Source organism: Eulemur rufifrons, chromosome 27 (genome assembly GCF_041146395.1).
Source record: "Eulemur rufifrons isolate Redbay chromosome 27, OSU_ERuf_1, whole genome shotgun sequence".
Classification (NCBI taxonomy): domain Eukaryota; kingdom Metazoa; phylum Chordata; class Mammalia; order Primates; family Lemuridae; genus Eulemur; species Eulemur rufifrons.
In genome coordinates, this window is record NC_091009.1 from 23,113,868 (window position 1) to 23,131,112 (window position 17,245).

A 17,245-nucleotide genomic window follows, 5' to 3' on the forward strand; every position below is an offset into this window, starting at 1 on the left:
AAATACTCAATGACTTAAAACAGTGTGCCAAGAGGCATGTGGATATAAGGCCTGACCCTGCTCACAAGCCATTTGCCATCAGCTATGGGAGACATCAGGGGTCAGAGAGGGAGCTGGAGCAAACCGGCACTTCTGCTCCCAGAGGGAACACGAGAGTGAAACTCATGGGTTTGGAGACTTCTGTGGAATTAGCTGCTTGCAAGAAATGGCTTCATCTGCTTTCGGAAACTGATGGGGCACTAAGATATTCCTGTAATTTACTGGCAAATTTTAGTAGTTACTGCAATTTCTTTTTGTTGTAAGCCCAACCCATGAATCTGTCTTTTTAAAAGTTTTTCAGATGGACAGATGATTGATTCTTCAGAAATACTCCCTACTAAAATTACTCCTCGTTTCTTCTGTCTTTTGTAGTCAAAGGGAACAAAAGTTCAAACACATAAACACCCACTGCTCTTGGCCCACTCCCAGCACTCCTAGGCTTGCCCTCCCAGAGACACTGGACTGAGTTTGCTCTGCCCTGGAGTGGGGGTGGGGGACTGAGCTGTGATCTGCCCACGAGAGGAAACAGAGAAGGGACAAGCCGAGATGTGGCAGCAAAGGGGTGCACGATCAAGTTTACCCCGAGCTGTCTGTGAAGGGATTCCACTCTCCAGAGAGCTCACAAATGGAATATGTGATGTGCAGATAAGTCTGTGGTCCCCTTCACTATTCAATACATCAGATCGAGCCTCAGAATTCTCAGAAACCATTTTCTTTTTCCTACCAAAAAAACTTTTCATATCTCCCTATAAATCTGATTTGAAAAAAAATTGTTTAAACAAACCCACAATGTCAGATTTGTTGTAGTTACATGAGGCCACAATTCATCTACTCTTGGTAGTTCAAGATAAAAGATTACGCAAAGAAAAGGAAGGGATTAAGTGAAGCCACAACTGTGACAGTGCCCCCAAATTGGGCGAAAGGCCATTAATAAATAGTGTGAATTATAGAATTGTTTGAAGCAGAATATTTTTAAAACAGACCTATAAAGGATCCACTATATGCCCAGAATTGTACAATTGAAACATTTACTTTCTTTTGTAAATATTTAAGTATAATCTTATGCATTTATTTGCTGAAGGTAATAGTAATAAAATACTAGTAGTTTCCACATATTGAGTGCTTACTGTGCACCAGGAACACACCGAGAGCTTCACATGCATCATCTCAATCCTCAAGAGAACCAGTGAGGTTGGGGCTATTGCCATCCCTGTTCTCATGACAAAGGGATGGAGACGAGGGAGGGTAAGCACCTGGCCAGCTTCCCACCTATACAGATCAGAGCGAGGCCTCTGACTCCAAGCTCTTCCTCCAGCTTCTCCCTGTGGTCCACGGGTCCCCAGCAAAGGCCTTGTCCAGAGTCTCACACGCCCTTACTGTTACATCACAGCTACCTCGTTAGTTCTTTTATTTTTTTCCAATGACATATGGCAACATATGGTATTAATGAATGTCTCTAAATTTCCCAGGAGTTAATGAATAGCTAATATTCCCAGGTAATAACAGCATCTAAGAAAGTACCCAGAGTTGTTGAATGCAATTGATTATCTTAATGAGATTAAATATGTACTTTCACTGTTCTTGGGAAATACAAATCATCATAGCCAATTGTTCTGCCATTGTGGGAAGCTAACAGTCCTGATTATTCAGGATTATAATGATAAGAAATTCTGAATTGGTGAACTGTAAATTAATAAGGTTTCCAAGCAACTTCCAGACAACTGAGTCATAAAGTTTTTAAGAGAAGTATGTACCACACATCTAATTCATTGTCTTTTCTCTTCGGTGGCATATTTATGATATTAACCTAAATTATAAAAGGAATCATTTTAGTTGACTGCTGCTTGAAATTTTTCTTTTTTTTTTTTGAGACAAAGTCTTGCTCTGTCACCTGAGCTAGAGTACCGTGCCATCAGCTTAGCTCATGGCAACCTCAAACTCCTGGGCTCAAGCGATCCTCCTGCCTCAGCCTCCCGAGTAGCTGGGACTACAGGCATGCACCACCATGCCCTGCTAATTTTTTCTATTTTTAGTAGTTCCCAGCTAATTATTTGTATTTTTTTAGTAGATACAGGGTCTCATTCTTGCTCAGGCTGGTCTTGAACTCCTGAGCTCAAGCAGTCCTCCTGCCTGGGCCTCCCAGAGTGCTAGGATTACAGGTGTGAGCCACTGCGCCCACCCTGCTGCTTGAAATTATATCAGGTTTCCAAATTTAGGTAGTGTCTGTTACAAGGATAATGTTTCAAAAACATTAAGCTGACTTATATTCATTTCCCCAGTTAAACCTTGTTCCTTGCTGACCTTCCTTCCACGTGCTGAGCACTGCGGTTTACTGCCCCTCGGTGATTTGGAAGTGGTGCACTGGCCCTGCCTGGAACAAAGGCTGGGATCAGCTATGGTATGGATCAGCTGCGAGTCTCATGGCAAGTCTTGAAAGCTATATATTGTTCACAAAGCAGGGTATTTTCTAAATTCCATTAGCTCCCATTTAACACCTTAATAGCCAGGCCTGGTGGAGTAGTTCTAGGGACAGTCTAGGAGAGAAGGGAAATGGGGAAACCTTTGTCCCTTCTGTCCCTGGTGAACTGTGGGAAGACAAAGAGGGTGAAGCTAGTGGAGCCAGAGCCTGATCTCCCCTCTTAGAGGCCAGAGTAGACTGGAGGGTCTCTGAGAGGACACAGCCAGGAAGCACACTGTCCCTGCCCCTTGCCCACCAAGATAAGTAAGACAGGATGGTAAAATCCTTCGTCAGAAGGAGGGACGCCATTTGGCTCTTGGAACCTGCCTTAGCTCTGTGGTTGCACAGAAGGCATTTGGTGCCAGTTGAGGTGCCTGGCAGCCTCTCAGGGGAACATTAAGAAGAGTGCCCCAATCCTGCATTTGAGGACTGCAGAGTAGCCCATCCATCCGGACATTGTAGGGAAGTCACAGCCATCCTTGAGGATAATGCAGTGCCACTGGGAACCGAAGCTGCTTTGGAGGATTCCCCTCCTCTCTTTAGGAATGATGAGTATTTTTGGTTATTAATTGCTATATAACAAACCATCCCAAAAATAATGGCTTAAAAAAGCAATGAAATGGTTCTTTGCTCACAATTCTGAAATCTGAGCTGGGCTCAGCTGGATGGTTCTTCTTCTGCTGGTCTTCTTGGTGGTCACTCGTGTGGCTACATTCAGCTGGGTTGGCTGGAGGCTGGGTTCTGCTGGAACACTGGGATAGCTGAGCTGCTCTCCCTTTCCCTGTAGTCTCAGAACCTCTTCCTTCCCAGGTGGACTCTCCAAGTGATTTCTCCAGCAGAGTAACTGGCCTTTGCACATGGTAGCTCAGAGATCTCAAAACCACAAAAGCAAAAACTGCCAGGCCTTCTTGGGCGGCATAGTATCACTTGGAATTGGCATAATATCACTTCTATATTCTGTTAATTAAAGCAGATCACAGGCCAGCACAGATTCAAGAAGGAATTGGGCAGGAGACTACACATGGCATGAATACTTAGAAAAATGGTTTAGTATGTGTCACCAAATTGGTGGTCCACCACAATAATCTTAAAAACTTTCAATGGGCACTGCATGTCCAGTACCTTAACACAGTGCTTGGCTCATAATAGGCCCTCAGTAAACGTTTGTTGAATGAATACTACTGAAGCATCTGGCTAATGCTGCACATATAAGCAGCACCACTGGAAACACAGACTTTCAGGTTTTGAAGGCAAAGTCTGAGCAAACTACTTGCAAAATCACACCTATAACATCAGCCTTTGCTGCTCTGAGGCGTTGCGGTCATTTGCACTTCAAGTTAAACACGATTCTCCTTCTCAGAAGGCATGACCTATAATTATATCCTTCCCAAGATTCTATTCAAAACACACATTAAACTAATAAATAAATTGCAGCATTTATGTTCTGTGAGAACAAAGGGGAAGTTCTTTGAGAAGAGTGGTTAGTGTGGAGGAAGGCCAGGAGGTTTCACTGTTCTAGTTAGGGAAGATTTCCTGGAAGAGGTGGTTTCAGGAAACCTTTGAATGACAGGAGATGATAGAGGTTGATTGGGGTACTCTGGGCAAATGGTATGAGCTTAATCACTTTGAGGCAACCCTTGAGCCTTCTAAGAGTGAGAGCAAAGCATATTTCTTCTAACAACTAGCTTACTTGTTTATTTGACATTCACCTTCCTGACAGCAGGGAGTTGAGGTCAGGCATGGTGGCTCACGCCTGTAATCCTAAGCACTTTGGGAGGCTGAGGTGGGGGGATTATTTGAAGCCAGGAGTTCGAGACCCCATCTCTACAAAAAATAGAAAAATTAGCTGGGCATAGTGGTGCTCGCCTGTAGTCCCAGCTACTCAGGAGGCCAAGGCAGGAGGATCACTTGAGCCCAGGAGTTTGAGCTTGCAGTGAGCTATCATGATGACACTGCACTCTAGCCTGGCTTGGGATTCTGCACATGGCAAATATTTAGTAAGCCTTACTGGTTGTATGACTCAAGAATGTGGTTCCTAATAAGAGCCACAAAAAAACAGTAAAGGCAGTTCCAGGAATTTAATGGTAATTCAATGGTAGTAGATGAAGCAGGAAAAAAAATGCAGGCTTCTTGCCCATTTCCCAGCCACTTCTCCCCACATTCATCCTGAAAGGGAGAGCCACAAAGAATGGTGTGAGAGACCCCAGCGACTGCTGGCAATGTGTTTCCTGGCAGGGGACATGTCCTGGGGATTATGTTCTTCAAGGAGCTTGGGCTTCATAGAGACTGCTTTTACTCAACTTGGAAGGGAGCTCCAGGTGGTCGGGGTTCACCTAAGTTGGCTCTTCCTTGTTTCCTTGTCTCTTTCCAGGGAAGCCACTTTTAAACGTGGAGGCATTGAGACGGGCATTGCTGCACCCCGACACCGGTGAACCTAAGAGATACAGCCATGCTCATCCTGTGCCTCAAACTGAACCTCTCTAGAAGTAACTGGGAGGCCAGAGGGAAGGGGGCCCCAGCAGTGGAGTGACAGCGCCAAAGTGATTTCCTTAGGAAATCTCAGCCTCACCCAGTGTTCACCCTATGCAGAGGCATCCGAGGCACTGCTAAACTTTTGCAGGAAATGCCTGGACTATTCTGTCAAACCCCTTCCCAAAAGGCCCTCCATTCTTTACAGTTATTCACCACCCCGCTTTTACTCATCTTGGTCAGTGTCTCTGACTTAAAAAAAAAAAAAAAAAAAAATTGGAGAATGAGACTCAAATACCAAGGAGAAAGACAATTAATTGACTCACCCTGGAGAAGAGCAGGTTAAGGCGCAGTGATTCAGTTCTGTGAAAGATTCTTAGGCAGAAGTGTGAAGCCAGCACTCCTCTGCCTCTGCTGGGGAGAGAACAAGAGAAAATGGGTTTGAAGAATAGCATGTGGAAGCAAAAATAAACACTAAGAACTGCCGACCGTCAGTGTTATTCAGTCCTGGAACACTGAAGGCAATACGGACTCCTCGTTAAAAAAAAATAAACCCAGAAACTATCAAGTACAATCTTGCCTAGATACAAACCAAAAAAATCTAGAACAATATCTCCAAGGTCTTTCTATGTTATCAGCAATTGTCTCTGGATAAAGGGATTATGGGTGGTAACAATAATTTAATTATTTTAACTATTTAGTAATCAAATATATTAATATTTTATTATTAATGATCAATAAGCATTATCTTGCTATTTTATGTATTTTTAAATTTTCATTTTTATAATAAGATAAGAATTGTTATTTTAAAAAATCTCTTTTAGTCTTTTAAGACTTAAAAATGTATGTTTCGATTTTTAATAAATTGCCTGGTATATGAAATTGCATCCATGTAAGATATAAAAATTCATGGCTACTTTTATATATTTGTTGTACTGTACTTGCCTGGAATCTTTTTAAAAATGACAAAAGGGTGTTATGTAGACTTATTCTTTCAAGTCCTTTTAATATACAATTTACTGAAACAATCAGCAAACAATAATTACTCCCAAATCTGTGATCAACTAAGTAGCTTGAAACAAAAGTTCAAACTTAGTGGAGTATGAACTTCCATTCACAATAAAACAAATGAGATTTTAAAAACATGTGTTTTTGGTTTTTTTGCCGTTGAGAGGATAGTTCATTTCCCACATCTAACCGACATGTATATGGAAATCACTTCCATAGACAAATTCATCCGTATTCTGAGTAATTCATTCTTTTAATCTGTTATATTGGTAATATTTTCGCTCACCAAATTGGCAGTTTGCCTACTATGCCACTTTTGGTTGAAATAGTCATTTGAGATGTAATTTTAACAATGCTCACTATGTGAGCTAGAATACTAATAAAAGAGAGGCACTTTTCCTACAAGCCAGAAAATAGGTGTAAAGAGACAAGACAGTCCTGGTCTGAATGACTGAGGTGAGACTGCCCGGTAGTTTCCCAGATGTGTGCATCATGATCCCAAGCCATGCAGCCGTCATATGGGGGCCGTTTTAGGAGTTGAGAGAAAAGGAGCAATCACTTCCAGTTGGAACGAGCAGGAAAGTCTCCATAGAGGGAGCATTTGAGCCACATTTAAAGCATAAATAAAATTTTGGTTGACAAAGGTCATTGTAGGCAAGGGGAATGGCATAGCTAAAAGTGTGGCAGCAGGGACCAACTTTGCCAGGGCATAGCAAGGCACTGACATAGGTGGATTAGGCAACTCAGAAGTATACCATAGAGGCCTTAAATGTCAGGCTAAAGTTTAGGATTATATTTGTCAGAAAATGGGGAAGTAATTGGAGGTTTTTGACCTGAGTATGCGTCTAATTACTGGTGGCACTGTGCCAGGTGGAAATACACAAGGAGAATCACCCAGAGACATATTCCTGACTTCTCTATTCAGATGCACTGGTAGAGGTCACTATGTATATAAAAATAAGAACAAAAACAGGAAAAAAATAGAAATAAGGAAAAAGAAAGCAATAGATTTGAATAACGGGTCAAGTATCAACTATTATGTTTTAAAAAGTATAATTAAAGAGGAAGGAAAACATTTAATTTGATGATCAATCTCACTAGAACTCAGGGAAATGCAAATTAAGACCACAATAAGATAATATTTTACACCTAATAGGGAAAAATTAAGATATCTGCCAATGGTTGATAGAACAACTAGACAGGTAACCAACAAGGATATAGATCTCAACAGCACCACCAATGAACAGGATCAAATTGCTATTTATAGAACACTTTACCTAATACCTATTTGTTTCAAGTGCCCAGGGAACATATACCAAGGTTGACTATCTCTTGGGCCATAAAACAAACCCCAACAAATTAAAAAGAATTAGAATCATACTGAGAGTATTCTCTGACCACATGGAATCAAGCTAGAAATCAATAACAGAAAGGTAATAAGAATATCTCCAAACACGTGTACTAAACACTCTTCTACATAATCTATAGGGAATAGAAAGTTTTGAAGGAAATTTTTTAAAAACTTGAACTGAATAGAAATGAAACACAATATATCAAAACTTGTGCAAAATAACCAAAGTAGTGCCAAGAGGGAAATTTATAGCACCAAATGTCTCGAAACGTTCATCTCAAAAACCTAGCAAAAGAAGGGCAAAATAAGCCCAGAGCAAGCAGAAAGAAAAAAATAATAAAGAGCAGAAATCAATGAAGTTGAAACAAAAACAATAGAGAAAACCACTAAAACAAAGAGCTCATTCTTTGAAAAGATCAATAAAGTTGACAAACCTCTAGCAAGACTGTCAAAGAAAAAAAGAGAGAAGATAAAGAGCACTAACATCAGTGAATTGCACGAATGAAACAGGGAATATCACTAGAGAACTTCCAGATATCAAAGGATAGTAAAGGAGTAAAGGACTACTACAGACAATTGTACAAATATAGATTTGACAACTTGCACAAAATGGACCGATTCCTGGAAAAACACCAACTATCATAACTCATCCAACATGAAATAGATAATTTTAATAACTACAAAGGGAATTGACTTCATACTTTTAAAACTCCCAAAAGGAAATCTCCTGGCCAAGATGGTTTTACTGGAGAGTTCTACTAAACGTTTAAAAAAGTAACCCCAACTCTATAGAATCTCTTCCAGAAAAATAGAAGAAACAAACTTCTCAGTTCATTTTATGATGCTAGTAATACTCTGATATCAAAACTAGACAAAAATAAGTATAAAAAAAGAAAAATATAGACCAATATCCTTTATTAATATAGACAATAAAACAACAAAATATTAGAAAAGAGAATTCAGCAATATATAAAAAGAATTATACACCACGACCAAGTAGAGTTTATTCCAGGGATGTAAATCTGGTTCAATATTTGAAAATCAATCAATCACCGTATTAAAAGGCTAAAGAAGAAAAATCACATGATCATATCAATTGATACAGAAAAAGCATTTGACAAAATCCAACAATGATTCATGATAAAAATTCCCAGAAAAGTAGAAATAAAGGGGAACTTCCAGCTAACATTATTATTATTTTTTTTTTTTGAGACAGAGTCTCGCTTTGTTGCCCAGGCTACAGTGAATGCCGTGGCATCAGCCTAGCTCACAGCAACCTCAAACTCCTGGGCTTAAAGCGATCCTACTGCCTCAGCCTCCTGGGTAGCTGGGACTACAGGCATGTGCCACCATGCCCGGCTAATTTTTTCTATATATATTTTAGTTGGCCAGATAATTTCTTTCTATTTTTAGTAGAGACAGGGCCTCGCTGTTGCTCAGGCTGGTCTTGAACTCCTGACCTTGAGCGATCCGCCCGCCTCGGCCTCCCAGAGTGCTAGGATTACAGGCGTGAGCCACCGCGCCCGGCCAACATTATTAAACCTAATGGTAAAAGACCAAATGCTTTCCCTTCTAAGATCTGGAACAAGGCAAGAATGTCTGCTCTCACAGGTTTTATCCAACATAATGCTGGAAATTTTAGTTAGTGCAGTAAGGCAAGAAAAGAAAAGAAAAAGTATACAGATTAGAAAGGAAGAAATGAAACTGTCTTATTTACAGAAGACATGATTGTCTACACAGAAAATCCCAAGGAATCTACAAAAAACTCCTAGAACTAATGAGTGCAGCAAGTTCACAGGACACAAGATAAACCTACAAAAATCAATTGTATCTCTCTAGACTAGCAATGAACACATGGACAAATAAAAAATTCAGTATCATTTGTAATCACTCAAAAAATGATTAGGTGTAAATCTAAAAAAACATGTATAGGACTTGTACGCTGAAAAGCATAAAATGCCATTGAAGGAAATCAAAGATGTAAATAAAGGAGAAACACACCATGTTCGTGGATTGGAAGACTCAACCTGATCAATTCTCCCCATATTCACATACATGTTTAATGCAATTTCTATAAAAATTCCAGCAAGGTTTTTTTTGCAGATACACACAAGATTATTTTAAAATTTATATGGAAAGGCAAGGAACTAGAAAAGCTAAAACAATCTTGAAAAAGAAGAAAGTGGAAGGAATAAGTCTATCCAATTCCAAGAATTACTATGTAGCTATAATATTGAAGACTGTGGGCTATCAGCAGAGAGATAGACACATTGATCAATGGAATGGAGAAGAGAACCCAGAAACAGAATCATACAAATATGCCCAGCTGATTTTTGACAGTGGTGCAAAAGCAATTCAACAGAGGAAAGATAACCTTTCCAACAAGTGGTGCTGGAGCAATTGCACATCCATAGGTAAAAGAAAGAAATGAACATCCACCTAAGTCTCATGCCTTATAGAAAAATTAACATGGATTACACACTTAAATATAAAATGTAAAACTGTAAAGCATTTGAAAAAAATAGAAAATCTTCAGGATCTAGGGCTAAGCAAAGAGTTCTTAGACTTGACACAAAAAGCATGATTCATAGAAGGAAAAATTGGTGGTTTGTACCTGTAGTCCCACCTACTAGGGAGGCTGAGGAGGGAGAGTCACTTGAGCCCAGGAGTTTGAGGCTGCAGTGAGCTATGATCCCATCACTGCACTTTAGCCTGGGCAACAGAGCAAGACCCTGTCTCTATTAAAAAAAAAAAAAAAAAGGAAAAATCGATAAATTGGACTTCATCAAAATTAAAAATTTTGCTATGTTAAAAGGATGAAAAGACAAGCTATGGAATAGGAGAAAATATTTACAAATCACATATCTGACAAAGGATTAGTATCTTGAATATATAAAGAACTCTCAAAACTCAACTGCAGAATAACAAATAATCTAATTATAACATGCACAAAAGACACAATTAAACATTTCATAGAAGAGCATATCTAGATGGCAAATAAACACATGAAAAGATGTTCAACATCATTACTCATGAAAATGCAAATTAAGCCATGACAGGATATCATCCCACACCCATCAGAATGACTAAAATAAAAAATAGTGACAACACCAAATGCTGGAAAGCCTGAAAAGAAGTTGTACCACTTATATATTGCTGGTGGAAATTTAAAGAATACGCCGTAGCCAAAAATATAGAAAACAAAAGCATGTGGATGTGTCAGACATTGACGAAAAGTATGCTATTTTCTGTATCATCTGTATTTTCGCCTTTTAAAATGGAAATACCCTTAGTACAGGTAAGATAAACACCCAGGTTTGATTTGATTTCTTCCTAATCTCCTCTGTGAGAGCTGGGGGAGAGAAAAGCCTGCTGGAGAAGTAATGTTGGCAATGCATTTTGCATTAGGCTGCAGAGCCCAGAGAGTCAATCTGTGTTGCCTGCTCCTTGGGGGCTGCTGGGCTCTAGGGATGCTGCTTGGCTTCGGGGAGGCGATGGATGGAGAAGTGCCCATGAAAGGGAAGTTGCCAAAACAACCTTAACGTTTGGGGGGGCGTTGGGGGACAGGTCCCTATCTTATATTATCTGTTCCTGTTTTCTTTTTCCTTATCAGGAATCCAACAAGTTGAGAAGTTCTTCTGACCCTGAAATGTAGCCCACCTAAAAATGTTGCCTACTTAGCTACTAAGATTTGCACACATTGCTGGTAGGACTATTAATTCCAAGATCATTTTGCAATACCTGCCAAATACCTTGAAAATATACCTATTCCTTATCCTCAGCAATTCTATTCCTAGGAATTAAACCTAACACCGTAATCTGACAAATGCAGACACGTGGGCACAATGATATTTACAACAGTGTTTTTTCACCATATGAAAAATTGAGAACAAAATAATAATGACTTAGATCAGTTATGGCATAGCTCTACAATGGAAACAACGCATATTTTAAAATAATGATGCAGATGTAAATTTATGGTCATGGAAAGATGTTTATAATGTTCTTAAGTGAAAAATCAAGTTAGGGTATGATGTCATGCATATAAACACATATATACGCATATACTTGTACAGAAAACTGTAGGACAGCAATAAATGCCAAAGTATTAACAGTTACCTCTGTGTAGGTGATTGGATGATGGGGAATCTTTTTCTTCTATATACTTTTTGATTAATTCTAGATTTTATTATCATGTATGACCAAGTATTATAAAAATATTGAGGCTTATAGTTAGCTAGCTAGTAAGTGCTAGATACCTGCCCACTTCTATCACAGTATCACAGAATGTTGGACAACAGCTGGAGTTAGGAAAGTAATTTTCTCATTGTAAAAAAAAAGTACAAAAATTACAAATTTAAAAAGCTGACAAATACAAAAATATCAGAAAATCAAGAAAAGTGCTATATATTTACTAATTAACATCCTGATATATCGCTTAAATACTTTTTTTTTTTTTTTTGGGACACAGTCTCGCTTTGTTGCCCGGGCTAGAGTGCTGTGGCATCAGCCTAGCTCACAGCAACCTCAAACTCCTGGGCTCAAGCAATCCTCCTGCCTCAGCCTCCCGAGTAGCTGGGACTACAGGCATGCACCACCATGCCCGGCTAATTTTTATATATATATTTTTAGTGTCCATATAATTCCTTTCTATTTTTTAGTAGAGATGGGGTTTTGCTCTTGCTCAGGCTGGTTAAATACTTTTTTCTTACACTGTACTCTTTAGCTGTTTGCTAAGCTAACAGCTGTTTGCTGTTTGCTCTCCTACTCATGAGGCAATGATTCCATAATCCCATTTGCTATAGAGACTAGAAAGAGAATTCAGTCTTTCCATGTAATGGGTGAAAATTTGGTTTTGAAAAATATTTAGATAATTTTTTTTTTTTGAGCCTCACAACACATCATTTACTGGTAATGTCGTGTAATTTTTTTGAATTATCAGATTTGGAAAAAACTCTTATTGTTTTTATATATGAGTTGTGATATTTCAGGGAATTGCATGCTTTCTTTTCCAGTGATGCATCTTAAATATTCGTAGAATCGATGACACTCATTAACCAATCTGTTATCCATGTCCTCACTGTCATGGCCTGAGTTGGCATTATCCTCAATGATGTCATTATTTCAGCTGAGACCAGCAAGAATTGTGTTTTTCTGTTGTATTTATATGATCCACTCTTCCTCATTTTTGGATCATTTTGGATCAAACAATCCAAAAGCCTTTTCTTTGCTTCCATGTGACATTTATCTCTCCCTCTAAATAAACTATTGCTTCTAGTATCACCTGAAATTTGTTGTGAACATTTGCTTATTGGTCTAAGAAAAATTTCTATTGATTTTAATTGCTTATTTGACCTCTTTTTTACATTTCATTAATTCAATATATTTTCTTTCAGTGCTTTAATATGTAAATAAATATAAAGATGACAGAGGACGGTGCTCGCCATATACAAACCCATCAGGAGTCTATAATTTCTAACATTTTATTGAAATCTTTCATAACGTATTTCCAAATAGTTAAAATGTCATATTCAAACTTTATTGAATATGTCACTCTGGATAACAAAGGAAAAAAAAACCCTATTTTACATTTATAATTGTGTAAGCTGTGTTGTTGACTTTATTTCTAACAGGAAAGAATTCTGTTTTGATGAGATGTAAACTAGAACTGAATCCTCTGCTTACACCTTAACGTGTGTGTGATGATTTGAAGAATTTTCACGGACTAGCTTCTGGGGCTGTCATTTCAAATCTTTTTTCTCCTCCACCCCTCTGGTGCATATATGTCTCGTGCAGGGCAGTGTAGGGGATGTTTATGTCTCAGTACAATGTTTGTCGTCAGGTGAGTTAGCACGATGGACAGTAGGAATTTCCTGGAAGCCATACAGCTAGCAAAAATGTGACTGCAACTAGCAGAAGTGACTTTAAATCATCACATGTAGCCTAATATATGAATATATCTGATTGAAACTTTCTTTGCTGGATCCCCCAAATGTCCATGTCTGGTGGTGCAAAACACCACCAGATATGAGGGGTCTAAGGGGATATTGGGGTGAGAAGAGATAGTGGTCTTAATCATTTATGGTTTAAATATCCTATTTTTGCAAATGGACTATGTATTAAAACATGTCACCATGTGAACACATTGCTAGGGCTCCTTCTGGGCTGTGACAGAGGCCTGTGCAAGTGAAGTGCCCTAAAGCTTAAGCTCCTTAACTTTCTGGCAAATTTGGCTGAGCCCCCACCATTCCCAGCATCTTCCAAGCCCTCATCCCAGCTCTTGTGGGTTGTCACTAGAACCTCCCATCTCTTCCTTGCCCCTTTCGGTCTATTCTTAACACAGGACCCGAAGTGATCCCGTAAAAACTTAAGTCAGATCATGTCATACCTCTGCTCAAACGCCTCCAGTGTTTTCCCATCTTGCCCCAAGCAAAAGCCAAGTAGCCTCAATGGCCCTGCAGGACCTGGCTGTTACTGCCTTTCTGACCTCATCTCTTGATATCCACCCCTTCCTCACTCCACTCCGGCCACATGAGCCTCCTGCAGTTTCTGGAATGGTCAGGCATGCTCCCCTGGGGCTTTTGCATTTGCTGTCATGCAGTCCAGACCACTTCCTCCAGATGGTCAAAGGCTCCCCTTCTCACCTCCTTCAGAGGAGCCTTGCATGACCTTGCTATTTAAAAATGCGCACCCCCCCCTGCCCACTACTCCCTATTCCTTGCCTTTCATTTCTTCATCAAGCGTACCACCACCTAACATACTGCTACTACTAAATTTTGTTTATTGTCTGTTTCCGTCCTCTGGAACCTGAGCTCCGTGAGCTGTGGATCTTTTGTTGTCCACTGCTGTGTCCCAGTGCCTAAACGGTGCCGGACACACAGTGGCTGACTTCCGGTAAACACAGTGGACTCTGCCTTCAACTTTCTAAAGCGCCAGCGGCAGCCCACAGGACCACCTTCTGAGAAAGAGCAGTAACAATGCAATTACTGAAAGGCCAATTTCCCCAAAAGAGAAGAGCAAAAGCGAACTAATGACAGAGTTTTCTAGCATTTGAGCGTCGTGTGTTTACAAAAAACAGTCTTCCAGTGAAGTGAATCACCAGAAGATTTGATCACTGAGCTATAAACCTCCTGCACCTCCTCTCCCTAGGCCCAAAAGATGTAATCCAGGGTCACTGCGGTATTAATAGGAAATTGCCAAATCATATAATTTCTCTTCCTGGTTCAAGGGAAAAAAAACACAAATAAAATGAAAACAAAAGGCAGAAAAAGAAAAGGAGACATTTGAAATGTTTGTTCTTGTTTATCTTTCTTTCCTCTTCATTTTTCTTTTTCCTTTTGATTTAAGGACAATAAAATGAACCAGAAAATATTACAGAAAAGCAAGAAAACTGGCTGGTATTAGAGTAGCCCACTTAGAGAAGTGTTGGCATTCTGGCATGGCAAATGAGCTTAGTGCCAGGGAAGGGAATAATATAAATATATTTATATTACATATAAATATGAAATGTTTGAAGATGATTACATAATAAAACAATTATTCAAAAATTTTAAAAAGACAGTTAAAAGAAATTATTTATAATTCCACCACGAGAGAAAAGCTACTACCTTGGTGTGTTCTCTTCTAATCTTTTCTCAGATGCATACATTTTTACATACTGTACATGTTATACATGTACTTTTTATATCCTGATTTTTTTTCTCACTTTACCTCATATCAAATAAATCTTCCCTGTAGCAAATTTGTCTGCCTGCTTGTAATTTTCAAGACGCATGGAATTCTACCCTGTGGCGACAACATATATTGTTTAGCCATTCATCCATCACTGGACATTTATGTTGCTTACAATTTTTCACTCTTAAAGTGTTATTATGAACTTCTAGTGCATACAGTATTTTTCTCCCTAGTATTCAATGATCTTATCTTCCTAGGATGATTTTCTAGAAGTGGGAAAACTGAGTCAAACGTGATGGCTCTTTCATGGTTCTTTAAAGTTACAATAAAATTGCTTTCCTTGGCTCACGCCTGTAATCCTAGCACTCTGGGAGGCCGAGGCGGGTGGATCGCTCGAGGTCAGGAGTTCGAGACCAGCCTGAGCAAGAGCGAGACCCCGTCTCTACTAAAAATAGAAAGAAATTATATGGACAACTAAAATATATATATACAAAAAAAAAAAATTAGCCGGGCATGGTGGCGCATGCCTGTAGTCCCAGCTACTCGGGAGGCTGAGGCAGGAGGATCGCTTAAGCCCAGGAGTCTGAGGTTGCTGTGAGCTAGGCTGACACCACGGCACTCACTCTAGCCCGGGCAACAGAGTGAGACTCTGTCTCAAAAAAAAAAAAAAAAAAAATTGCTTTCCAATAGGTTTGTGCCAATTTACAATGAAGCCAGTGAAATATGCAAGTGCTAATTTCAACACACTCTCACCAGCATTTGATACTACAACTTTTTATTTTATCTAATTTGATTATTTTTAAAAGATTCTTATTTTAACATGTATTTTCCTATACTATTTTCCTTGATTATTTCCTCTGTTGGGAAATGTCTGTTCATGTCACTTGTGCCATTTACCTTTGAGGGGTTGTCTCGGTATTTTCCTTATTCCTTTTCATGGGGTGTATACATAATAAAGATTTTCACCCTTTCTTATTTGCACTGCATTTTCCCAATCTGTTTTCAATTTCTGGTTATACTGTCATTTAAAACAACTTGGCACTTTTATATAGTTCAGATCTTACCAATGTCATTTCTCCTATCACGTATTGTCTTAGAAAAATCCTCTCCTTGACTTATTCCCAGGACTTCAATAAGGACTTAATTATGCTTTATCTCCCTGATTTTTATTTCTGTATCTATTTAATACATTCATTTGGATGTATGACATGTAGGTCAAATTGTTCTCTTCCCTAAATGCTAGTTAACTACGACTCCTCCTTTAAATATTTTTTGAAGAACCCCTCGCATAACATAAGCCTGTATGAAGAGTTCTTGTGTGCTGGGACACTGTCCCAGGCTCTGAGGGGAGAGGCAGGGAAGGTGCAGCCCTGAAGGACTTAGAATGTGTTGTGGCTAAGGGAGAGCAGAAAAGGGGACACAACCCGACTGAAGCGTGGGAGTGCACCTAAATGTCCCCACGGTGTTTTCACCCTGCCCTTTCCATGCACAAACAACATTGGGGAGTGAAATCACTTCTGAAAATTATGACCACTTGACCTAGAGGTTTTCCTATCTTGTTAGAGACACCTTTTAGTTTTTCAAGAATGAGTGCTCTCAGCCGACCTACTGCCATAAATGTACTGGGCACTTGTGTGTAAGAGCAATGTGCTAGGCGCTTGGTGTGTACCTGGTGGGATGCAAAATATTAGCCCCGGGGCAACCATGAATTACGCTGGGTGATGAAATAAAAGGGAGATAGTAGAGATGACTGTGTTGTGCACCTTGCAAGTGTGACTCTTGCTGGCGCGTCATGTGGTACTACTACGACTCTAAAGGGCTGAGCCCACCCTTTGTCATCCTCCCCGCCTCTCAGCTGGCCAAAGCTCCTGCTCACACAAGGCAAGAATCTCCACTCGCTTTCTTGCCGGCAGCCAGGCCCTCAAGTTCACTCAAGCCGCTCTCAAAGCTTTGGCGAGGGTGGGTCTTAAGTCCTGAGGGAGGGCCAGGTGCACTGGCCTGGGAATCAGAAATGCCCGTCCCCCATGCCCACTGCTGCCGCGAGCCTTAAGCGACCACACTCGGAAGGCACCTCTGCCCTTCTGCTCTGGTTCCCACCCGCCCAGCCAGACTCGCGGTTATCTTTCTTTCCTGATGCTCACAGCAAGCAGACCACAACCCGTAACCGCTAGATTTTACTCTGCTGGGACCATGTACAAGTCTTGACTTCGCATCTTTTAACTGATAGGCAGGTGGAGAGGAACATG